Raw genomic sequence first — 11,512 nt, 5'->3', positions numbered from 1 at the left:
CTATTTCTGGAAGAACATAAACTGGTTTTCTTTGAATGATTAAATTTCAGAGCATTTATTTTTACTGCCTTCCTTTCTTCCCTCCCTTCATTCTTTCTCTTCTTCTTTTACTTCCCCCTTCCATAGTGTTCACATTTTTACAACGAACATCTATTATTTTTGTAATCGTAAAATCCTTTTTAAATTAAAAATATTGTTTAATAATATGCTACCATTCAATGACAAACTGTGAGTAACTATAGGTAGAGAAACCTAGAATTATCTACAGTTGTCATAAATTCCTGACACTAAGAAATGATATTTTAATCAAAGTAACTGTTGGGTATAGACTTGAGTCAGATACATAAAAGGGCCGGAGATAAAATGGAACTAAAGTTTAAAATGTAACAATATATAAAAAGGATCATAAACAATAATCAAGTGGGATTTATTTCAGGGATGCAAGAATAATTCAACATCTGTGAATTAATTGATGTGATACACAACATTTAAAAAAACAAAGGATGAAAATTACATGAACTATCTTAATAGATGCAGAAAAAGTATTTGATAAAATTCAACATCCTTTCATACTGAAAATTCTCAGCATACTAGGTATGGAGGGAATTACCTCAACATAATAAAGACCATATATGACATACCCACAGCTAACATCAGATTTATGGTGAAAAGCTAAAAGTTTTCCTCCAATGTCAGGAACAAGACAAGAATGCTCGTCCTCACCACTTTTATTTGACATAAGTGGAAGTTCTAGCCAGAGTAATTAGGCAAGAAAAAGAAATGAATGGCATCTAAATTGGAAAGGAAGAAGTAAAACAGTCTAAGGTGACCAAGGAGACTGTGCCCTGGGCCTTACAGGATACCTACTACATCAGCCCACTCTACCAAGACGTGGAGACATAGCAGCTCTACCTAATACATAGAAACAAACACAATGAAGCAGCCAAAATGAGGAGACAAAGAAACATGTCCCAAGTGAAAGAACAGAAGAAAACTCCAGAAAAAGAACTAAACAAAATGGAGATAAGCAATCTACCCGATGCAGAGTTCAAAACATTGGTTATAAGGTTGCTCAATGATCTCAGTGAGAACTTCAACAAAGAGATATGAGACATAAAAATGGAGTTAGAAAACATTAAAAAAATTTAGAAATGAAGACTACAGTAGAGAGAACCAACAGTAGATTAGATGAAACAGATGCTCAAATTAGCGATTTGGAAGATAAGGTAGCAGAAAACACCAAATCAACAGCAAAAAGAAAAAAAAAATCCAGAAATACGAAGATAGTTTAAGGGGCCTCTGAGACAACAACAAACAAATCAACAGTTGCATCATAGGGGAAGAGAGAGAACAAGGAATTGAAAAACTATTCAAAAAAATGACAGAAAACTTCCTTAATCTAGTGAAGAAAACAGACATATCAGCCCAGGAGGTACAGTGAGTCTCAAACAAGATGAACCCGAAGAGGTTCACACCAAGACACAAAAGAGAATTTTAAAAGCAGTAAGAGAAAAACAATTAGTTACCTACAAGGGTGCTTCCATAAGTCTGTCAGCTTATTTCTCAATGGAACCTTTGCAGGCCAGAAGGGATTGGCAGGAAATATTCAAAGTGATGAAAAGCAAGCACCTACAACCAAGATTACTCTACTCAGCAAAGCTATCATTTAGAATCGAAGGACAGATAAAGAGTTTCCCAGACAAGAAAATCCTAAAAGAGTTCATCACTATCAAACCAGTATAAGAAATGTTATATTTATAAAAAATATATGTATATATAATATTATATATCATATAACAATCTATAAATGCTATATATTATAAGAAATGTTAAAGAGGCTTCTTTAAGAAGAAAAAGAAAAAAGATTTAAAATATAGATAATAATATGGCAGTAACTACATATATATCAACAATTATCTTAAATGTAAATAGATTAAATGCTCCAATCAAAGACATAAGAAAACAATTCTTTTACATATGCTGCCTATAAGAGACTCACTTCAGATTGAAAGATACACTTAGACTGAAAGTAAAAGGATAGAAAAATATTTCATGAAAATGGATAGTAATACTTATACCAGACAAAACAGACTTTAAAACAAAGGCTATAGCAAGAGACAGATAAGGACTCAGTAATACCACTTCTGGATTATTTATCAGAAGAAACCCAAAACATTACCTCAAAGAGTCATGTGTCCCACATGTTCATTGCAGCATTATTTACAATAGCCAAGATATGGAGGCAACCTGGATGAATGAATATGAACACATATGCAATGAAATATTACTCAGCCATAAAAAAAGAAGTACAAATTAGTAGTTGACAGATGGTCACAGGGATAGGGAACACAGCATGGGGAATGCAGTTAGCATTAATGTATAGGCTAGGTGGAGAGTCAAAAGAGAGAAAGAGCAATTAGGGGAATCATTTTATAAACTATAAAAATATCTAACCAATATACTGTATACTTGAAACATAAAATAAAATTTAAAAAAATGAATGAAACCTTGTCATCTGGAACAACAAGGATTGACATAGAAGGTATTTTGCTGAGTGGAATGTCAGACAGAGAAAGACAAATGCCATATGATTTCATTGATAAGTGGAATCTAAAGAACAAAATAAATGAATAAAAAGAAACAAACTCATAGATACAGAGAACAATTTGACGGTTGCCAGATGGAAGTAGGGGTTAGGGACATGGGTGAAAAAAAGGAGAGGATTAAGGAGTATAAATTTGTAGTTGCACAATAGTCATATGGATATAAAGTACAGTATAGCGAATACAGTCATATAAAAATGTTGTAATAACTATAGGTAGTGTCAGATGGTTTCAAGATTTATCAGGGCAATCACTTTGTAAGTTATATAAATGTCTAATGATTGTGTTGCACACCTGAAACTAACATAATATTGTATGTCAACTGTAATAAAAAATAAAAAATTATTTAATAAAACTATATTATGGAGCTATAGTAATCAAATAGTATGACGTTAGCACAAAAACAGATACATAGATCAGTGGAACAGATTAGAGAGCCTAGAAATAAACCCATGCATGTATAGTCAACTAATTTACAACAAAGAAGCATGATTATACAATCAGGAAAGGACAGACTTTTCATTAAATGTTATTGGGAAAACTGGACAGCCACATGCAAAAGAATTAAACTGAATTTCTATCTTATACCATATACAAAAATCAGCTAAAAATAGATTAAAGACTTGAACATAAGACCTGAAACTGTAAAACTCCTAGAAGTAAACATACAGGATAAGCTCCATGACAATAATTTTTTTGATTTGACAACATAAGCAAAGGCAACAAAAACTAAAATAAACAAGTGGGACTGCATCAAATTAAAAAGCTCTGTGCACTAAAGGAAACCATCAACAAAATGAAAAGGCAACTTATAGAATGGGAAAAATATTTGCAAATCATATATCTGATAAGGGCTTAACATCCAAAATATGTAAAACTCATACAGCTCAATAACAAGAACGAGATCCGATTTGAAAATGGGCAGAGGAACTGAATAGACATTTTTCTGAAGAAGACATACAAACAGGTATATGTAAAGGTGTTCAACATCACTAATTACCAGAGAAATGCAAATCAAAACCACAATGAGATATCACCTCACACCTATTAGGATGGCTATTAACAAAAAGACGGGAGATAACGAGTATTGACGAGGATGTGGAGAAAAGGGAACCTTTGTGCCCTTTTGGTAGGAATGTAAACTGGTGCAGTCACTATGGAAAATAGTATGGAAGTTCTTCAAAAAATTAAAAATAAAACTACCATTTAATCCAACAATTCTACTTCTGGATGTATATCTGGAAAAAGGTATCTGCATTTTCGTGTTCATTGCAATGCTATTTACAATAGTCAAGACATGAAAACAACCTAAATGTATATTGACTGATGATGAGTGCATAAAAAATTATTAATCTGTTGTGTATATACAATGGAATATTATTCAGATATTAAAAAGGAAATTATGCTATGAGCAACAACATGCATGGAACTTGAGGGCACTATGTTAAGTGAAATATCAGACAGAGTAAGACAAATGTCATATGATTTCACTTATATGTAGACTCTAAAAAAAATAGACATAGATACACAGAACAGGTTGTTTGGCAGAGGCAGGGAGTGGGGGTGGGTGAAATGGGTGAAGGTGGTGAAAAGGTGCAAACTTTCAGTTATAAGATAAATAAGTTCTGGAATGTAACTTATAGCATAAACATTTTTTATTAAAAATATATGTTAAAAGATCAATATTAAAAACAGAAAAAATATAAATGAAATAGAATAGAAAGCTCAGCAATAGATAACAGATAAATGGAATGAAGTATAATGCTTATATTTGTACACATTAGTCAGTGATAAAAATGGCATTCCAAAAGGAGAAATTGATAAATAATGCTAATTAAATCTTTGGAAACAACTTTTAAAAGTTACAGTTTTTTCTTGTTCTGTATGTCAAAATATATTCCAGACATTTTGGAATAAAGAATAAAATGACAAAAAATATTTAGAGGAAAAAGTTGGTGAGTATCTTTTTGATTTCTTGATGGAGAAGAAGCCTCAGCATAAAGATAAATAAATATTCCTAGTTTAGTCTACATGAAAATGCAAACTTTCTTTGGTTAGAAACCTTATAAACAAAATTAAATGGAAAAGAACAAATGGAGAACAATTTAAAATAATATCTGGCAGACAATAGGTTAGGGCTTTTTTAATATAAGAAGTTCTCATTAATAATATATTTCAATATAAATATAATGTAAATTGTATGTAATGAAATTTTATTTAAAATATAAAACTATATAAGTATAATTTTATAAATAAAATACTTAAACAATGGGCAAAGAATATAAACAGATAATCAAAATAAAGTGTAAATGGATAATAAAATGTTTTATCTTAGCTAATAATTTAAAAATATTAGTTAAACCATATGCCATATTTTTCCTTGGGGAAAAACTATGATAACATTCAGGCCAGAACATGGGGAAAGAGCCAAGCCCCATCACTATTGGTTATAATGTAAATAGGCAAAAACTTTCCAGAGGGCAATTTGGTAATATATATGAAGACCTTAAATATGTACAAATTCTTAAATCCAATAATTCAACTTTTAGGAATTTATCTTAAGGAAATAATTGGAGATGCACTAAAAATATAAAAATATGTGTGCAATACTATTTATAATTGCAAAATTTTTTAAACAACTTCGATGTACAATAATAATAGACTGGTTTAAAAATCAAGGCACATCTATTTGATAGATTATATCCAGTCATTAATATTTTCAAGGACTAATTGGGCCATTTAAAATACTCACCATATAATGATGTCTCACTTTCTCTGGTGGTCATTCCATTTCTAGGTCTCCCAGAAATTTGTATAGAAGTTGGATATACAGTCTTAAATGTCCCTTTAAGAATTTCGTCTGGTCACACTCTTAAAGTGTGGCAGTGCTCTGTCATCCTTTTGCCCGATGACTTGTGCTCTGTCATCCTTTTGCCCTGGTTTCACCCAGGCAGCTGCTAGAAATCGGGAATACCTCCCTCTTCATTGAAGAAAAGTGAGGCAAAATATGATTCCATTCAGTGGCTGTGTCTTACTGGCCAGAGACAGATTCATGGAAGTAGACAAATTCATACCTACAATCTAACCTAGCAACCAGACTCTACCTGAACCCCTACTTTGCTTCTTAAAAATTACATGCTATTCTTCATGGTATCAGTTAGGGGGCAGCAGAAATCATGGCTTCCTTTGCTGTCTAAAGGATGCTTTCAATTTGGAGATCTTAAAGTTGTTATGTATTGTATTTAAATATTACTTCATATAACCTGGTCTGGTAGTTCCTTCTTGCACCAGCTGATGATTTTTGAGAGCCAACCACTCACCTAGTAAAGTGCTTATAATTCACTACTGAGCAAACGTGAACCCAAGTAATAAATTATCCTGTGTAATTACTGCACTCTGCCTTAGCTGAGCCAGTTTCATCACTATCTAAATATTACAAAGCCCCAGACTTCTCTTTTGGTCTGACATTCTGTCTCTCACACATGCTTAAGTAAGCAGCTTTATTTTGACTCCTTAACATACCTTAAGGATGGGACTGCAAATAAAGGGATGAGTGAAGACATCTATAAAATTGCTTCTGCAAGGGCTACAAGATGCTGGTTTAAGAGGATGAACTATAAGCTCAGCCTGTGGTAAAACTTTTTTTCCTGATATATATACATTATGGAGATGCTACTTTTTCAGCTATTTACCAGATATATAAAAGCGGTGAATGCTGAATTTGAACCTGGGCAGTCCAGCTGCAGGACCCACATACTTAACTACCACCTTTAAGTACATCTTTAAATAGACTTTCTCACATTTCAGATTCCTGGGGTGCAGAGCCTGTACCCTTGGTAACCATGAAGCTGTGTCCACCCAGATTATTTGGATTCTCTTCATGATGGGCTGTCCTCTCCAGTCAAATGCCACCAGGGCCAGAGTAAACCAAGAGTCATTTGGGATGCTGTGGTTCTAAAAACTGCCTCCATCTCAAGTCCAGGAAGAAGCTGTTTTGAGGAAGACTTGCCTCTTGGGACACGGACTGTTGGTGAGATTTGGCCTTTATATGCCTCCATCTGAAAACTAAGGTTTTCTATGAGAATTTGGATTGAAGTTTAGAGATGATTGCTCAGAGGGGGAAAGTGTGAAATGGTAATCGCTTTCATATGACACTTGAGAAATGTTATAATAAAACTGAGTAAATTGTAGTATGAGTTAGCCAGTCCTTTGCCTAATGATGTCACCCACTTTCTGCTTCCTCCAGCCTATGATTAATAAAAGGAGGATTATTACAGTAACTCACTCCTAGTGGGCAGCAGTGACGTCAGCAGCAGCTGAGCAAACTGACTACATTTAGTCGTGCGTGTGTATGTGGGCATTTTTTTCCCCCTGTGACTAACATGAAGCTAACAGCATCTAATAAAACAAAAGCTCCCTGAAATTTGAAGAACTTAATGGGTGAACTCTTTTCTACAGGGAGAACCATTTTAATTATTCTCATTTCATAGTTACATGATGTTGGAATTGGCCAAAATTACATGATTAGCTTTCTGCCCCTGTTCATTAAGTCATCACGAATTAACCCCTGGCCTTTGGGAGGGAGGTTCTCTGAAACTTTTTTCCTTCTAATAGAATGGCTCTTCATTTATCATTCTATCTCATCTTTAAAGAGGAACTCAGTGAGTATTAAGAATAGAGACTGTGGCCATAAGTTATTTTTTTGCAAGTTCAAGACTAGTTGTAGAATACAGTAGCTCCAGTTAAACACTCAGAATATTATGTTTAATTAGTTTGCTTTTCCAAGCTGATAAAAACTAAGAGAAGTCCTGCTTGCTATTTTACCTTTGCAAGCTTGACCTTCCTAAAATTAGAGTGCAGCACCGGGAAATACTTACTAACCGAGATGAGCCACTGCCAGAGCATGCTCTCAGTGTATGTGAGAGTACACAGGTCCTGGAACAATGGTGTGCCGTGGTGTAGCCTGAAAGCACCTCAGAGGGCTCCAAGAGGCCGGAATCTTTGGACTCTTTCGATCAGTTCATGAGGAAGACAGCAACTTACTGATAAATCACACACACACACACACACACACACACACACACACACACACACACGACTGCCCCCAGCTTATTCTGCTTTCCCTTCTGAAGCTATAATTTGGGAACAGGTTGTGGGACAACTGTGTGGATAGGCGAATCTGGATTTCTGCCCCTGTATCTAAGTCCAGTGGAATCTAGATGCTAAACCTATATGTCCTCAAGTCAGTAACATGGCACTTATTACCCAAGGGAATCCAGGTGAGAAAAATGATTACAACAGCTGTTATATGTTCTTTTGTGAGTACTTCTCTTAATCTTCTAAAGCAATAGGACAATCAACTGCTATTGCAGATGTTTCCTGATTGAATTAGAACTTAGCTATGATAATCAATTTTAAAATACATGTTGATCAGGAAGGACTTAGAGGGTGTAATTATTAATTTGAGTTAGTGCTGTCTTTTCTGCAATATATGTTTTCCTATGGAGGTTAGAAATGATTATTTCTCTCTATATATTAAAATTTTCACAAGTACTAAATAGTTACTTCTTGGGAAGAAATCCCGGCATTTCTGAATCATTCGGAAGTTGACTGAGGCCTTTGGTTCCAAAATGACCATTTACCTGAGGAGACTGATTCACATGTTGGAGTCAATGAGATGGCGTCAGAGTCTAAGACATTCCTCTCATGGCTCTCTTCATTTTATAACAGTTTCTGACCAACCTCCTCCTTCTGAATGATCCAGGTCACTCAGAAACTAAGTGATGAGTCAAAGAAGTTGACCTCATCATGCAGAGGATGGCATTTCACATGTAATAACCAAGTTTGATCCAGGCAACCCCTTTTGTGTGTTTCACCAACATTCATTGGTTATTATTACTATTTTTCGTGATGTGGGCCCTTCATAATAGTCAGCCAGTACTCACAGGAAAGCAACATCTAAAGGGGCATGGCCTTCTTTCAATAGTCATACCACTTCCTTTGAAAGAGGAAGTTTGGAGAATAAAATCTTGCTTGGAAGATGCACTAGGATTTAGCAATGCACTCTGTTTTATCTCTGGATATCGATAGTGTGTCATTTCACCTATTGTATTAAACAAATAAAATCAAGCTACATTATATTGGCTTGCTCTGAGAGAAAGACATGGTAATCTCTCTTTTGTGAATTTTACTTTAGAGAATTCTCTATCGCATGGATTTACCTTATACTGAATTGCTAAAATGAATAACTTATTCCTCATCCACTTACTCTTTTCCATGAGTTTGTTGCCTCCTAACAACTTGGGTATGGGCTAGCTCATCTCATTTTTTTGCTGGTCACCAAGATTCTGCTTTTGGTTAGAACACAAAGCCAACAGGAAATGTACTGAGGCTACACTGGAAAGCTGGTTGGGACAATAGTAACATTGTTGAAGAGGTATTCTTACTGTGTCAGTGTCTGCTGTGTGGTGTGGGCCTCCACTAATCAGGAAGCACAAGACACAGGAGGAGGCAGAATCATTAGAATTATTAATACTTTACATAGTTGCCAAGGCCCCTTGGAGCATGGATGGGAAGAGAATTAGATGAAACTTTAAAATTATAACTCTAAAGCAGGGTTTCTCAACTGTGAAACAAACAACATTTGGCCTGATAATTTTTCTGTTATGCTGGCTGTCCTGTGCATTGTAGGATGTTTAGCAGCATCCCTGGCCTCTACCCACTAGCTACCAGTAGCACCTCCCCATTTTGTTATGCCAAGCAAAAATGTCTTCAGACATTGCCAAATGTCTCCTGGGAAGCAAAGTCACCCCTGTTGAGAACCACCGCTCTAGACTGAAGGATAATAGTTTATTTACCGTTTTTTTTTTTCCTTTAAATTTCCCTAGTCATTTTTTTCCTAGCACCTGGATTCCCCCTGTTCAGATAAGGCATTTCCAAATTCTTTGAACACACTGCACTTATACATAGTACAAGGTCTTGTGGGATATTCTGGTAATTTTCAGAGAAATGTGAAATTTAGGAAGACAATTTTGGATTAACTATTTCTGACTTTTGTTTTCATATGAATTCTGGAGGAATTTTAATGCATCTTTGTGTGCGTGTGTGTGCGTGTGTGTGTGTTTAGCTCCATTCATTGATTTAACTTAAAAGCAAACAGCTTCCCAGTTCAATTTTGAATATGAAATGCTGACGGTTCTTTGTCCCAACTATGTCTACCTAATGTACAGCCCAAGTGATAGGCAGGCTCTGGCTGTCCAGGAAACAGGCAGAATTTGCCAGCCCATATTCAACCTAAACTGTTTGAGTTGACTCCGGAAATCTTGCTGCAGTAAATATCACTCTGATCCTGCCCACGTTTTCTGGATTCTGAGCTGTATCTCAAGGAAGTCACTGCTCCCCAACTAGGCAAGGCTTTCCTGCCTTGAGCCCAGAATAACACATCAGCTGTTGTGAACACCTCGAGTCCTTTTGATTTCTCTCCATAGTCACGTTTTATGTTCAGTTTCCAGACAGGATGAACCAGAAATCATGCTTTTTTGGAAACAGATTTTTCAAAGGAAGGAATTAAAACACCCTGAGTTGTCAGCAGCTTAGTCCATACTCTGAACTCCCAGCTTCATGCCATTTCAGCTGAATCAGATGACAACTTCCCAGTCACCTGCTAGGGGTGTTCACGTCCCCTGGCATGTATTTTTCACTGAATAACAGCAATGCATGAGCTACAGCTAAAATAACAGAGCCATGAAAAACAGTTCCTTTTTCTAGGGCTGTCTCCTTATTCCAGGACTAGTGAGCAAAGAGACCAATTAATAGCATGGATGGAAGCCGAAGGACATACGGTTTGCTTGAGAAGAAAAATGAACATTCTTGCTTCTTGCTCTATGCCAACTTCGTATGGGGCCAGCTGTTGCCATGGGTAAACACCACTTTAGGTTAGCCACACCCTAAGGTGTATGTCACCACGGGCCACAGGGAGGCACAGACATGCTGGTCTCTCCCCTGGTTGCATCACTGAGCTCTTATCCTTAAAGGAACTTTGTTTTTGATCGGCTCACTAATTGTGATTGAAAACACCAGCTCCCCAGCAAGGCACAAGCCCTGGAGTTAGCAGCAGCAAGACAGGCCCTAATTGCTCCATTTACATAAAAGTAGAAACATACAACTTCTAAATATAAATCTCTGGCACGTCGTGCATTTTGCAATTACAGTAAAATAAGGTACCACAGCTTCCTTTCCTGAGCCTTGTCGCAGCAAGCTGCTTCGCTGGGTTCTCCTGGGGCAGCTCCTCTAGGCAAGAACAGAGCCCTGTAAATGCTCCAGCTAGGAGTCGGGCGCTTTGTGAAGTGGCCAATCAGGCCGCCTGCACTAGGTGGAAAATGCGGTGGCACCGGGCCACTGTGCTAGCGCAGTAGCTGGTAGGACCCAACTCCACCATGGGATAGGGGCGTCAATACCTCTGTCGCACCTCTGTCCGCTCTGCAGCCGGCCCGCAGGTTCCCATCCTGGTGCCTGACATTGGCTGTGCTTTCAGCCCTGGCACTAAGGGCCGGTTCAGAGATTCCCAGATGCACTCACTCAACATGGATTCCCCCCCCCCACACCCCCTCTAAATTCTTTAGCTGCCAAAAGGCGGGGGGTGGGGTGTGTGCGTGTGTGTGTCGGGGGGAGAGATCAAAAGCAGCTCTGGAAAGAAGTTGCCCTGTTGGTGCTCTGGGTAAAAATAGAGGCGGCCGCTCCGCACGGCTTGGCGGCCGCGTTCTGGCGTGATCTCCGGGAGCTGCCAGCAGGTGTTGCTCAAGGTACGGTAGCAGTCTAGCAGCCGGCCGCAGGGCCGGGGGTGAGGAGCTGCTGGGGGAGGGGGCAGGAAGTGAAAGAGAAACCAAACGGAGGAAGGGAGAGGAGATGCT

This window comes from Pteropus vampyrus, unplaced genomic scaffold (genome assembly GCF_000151845.1).
Source record: "Pteropus vampyrus isolate Shadow unplaced genomic scaffold, Pvam_2.0 Scaffold302, whole genome shotgun sequence".
Classification (NCBI taxonomy): domain Eukaryota; kingdom Metazoa; phylum Chordata; class Mammalia; order Chiroptera; family Pteropodidae; genus Pteropus; species Pteropus vampyrus.
The sequence above is the reverse complement of the archived record's forward strand: the minus strand, read 5'-3'. Positions refer to the sequence as shown.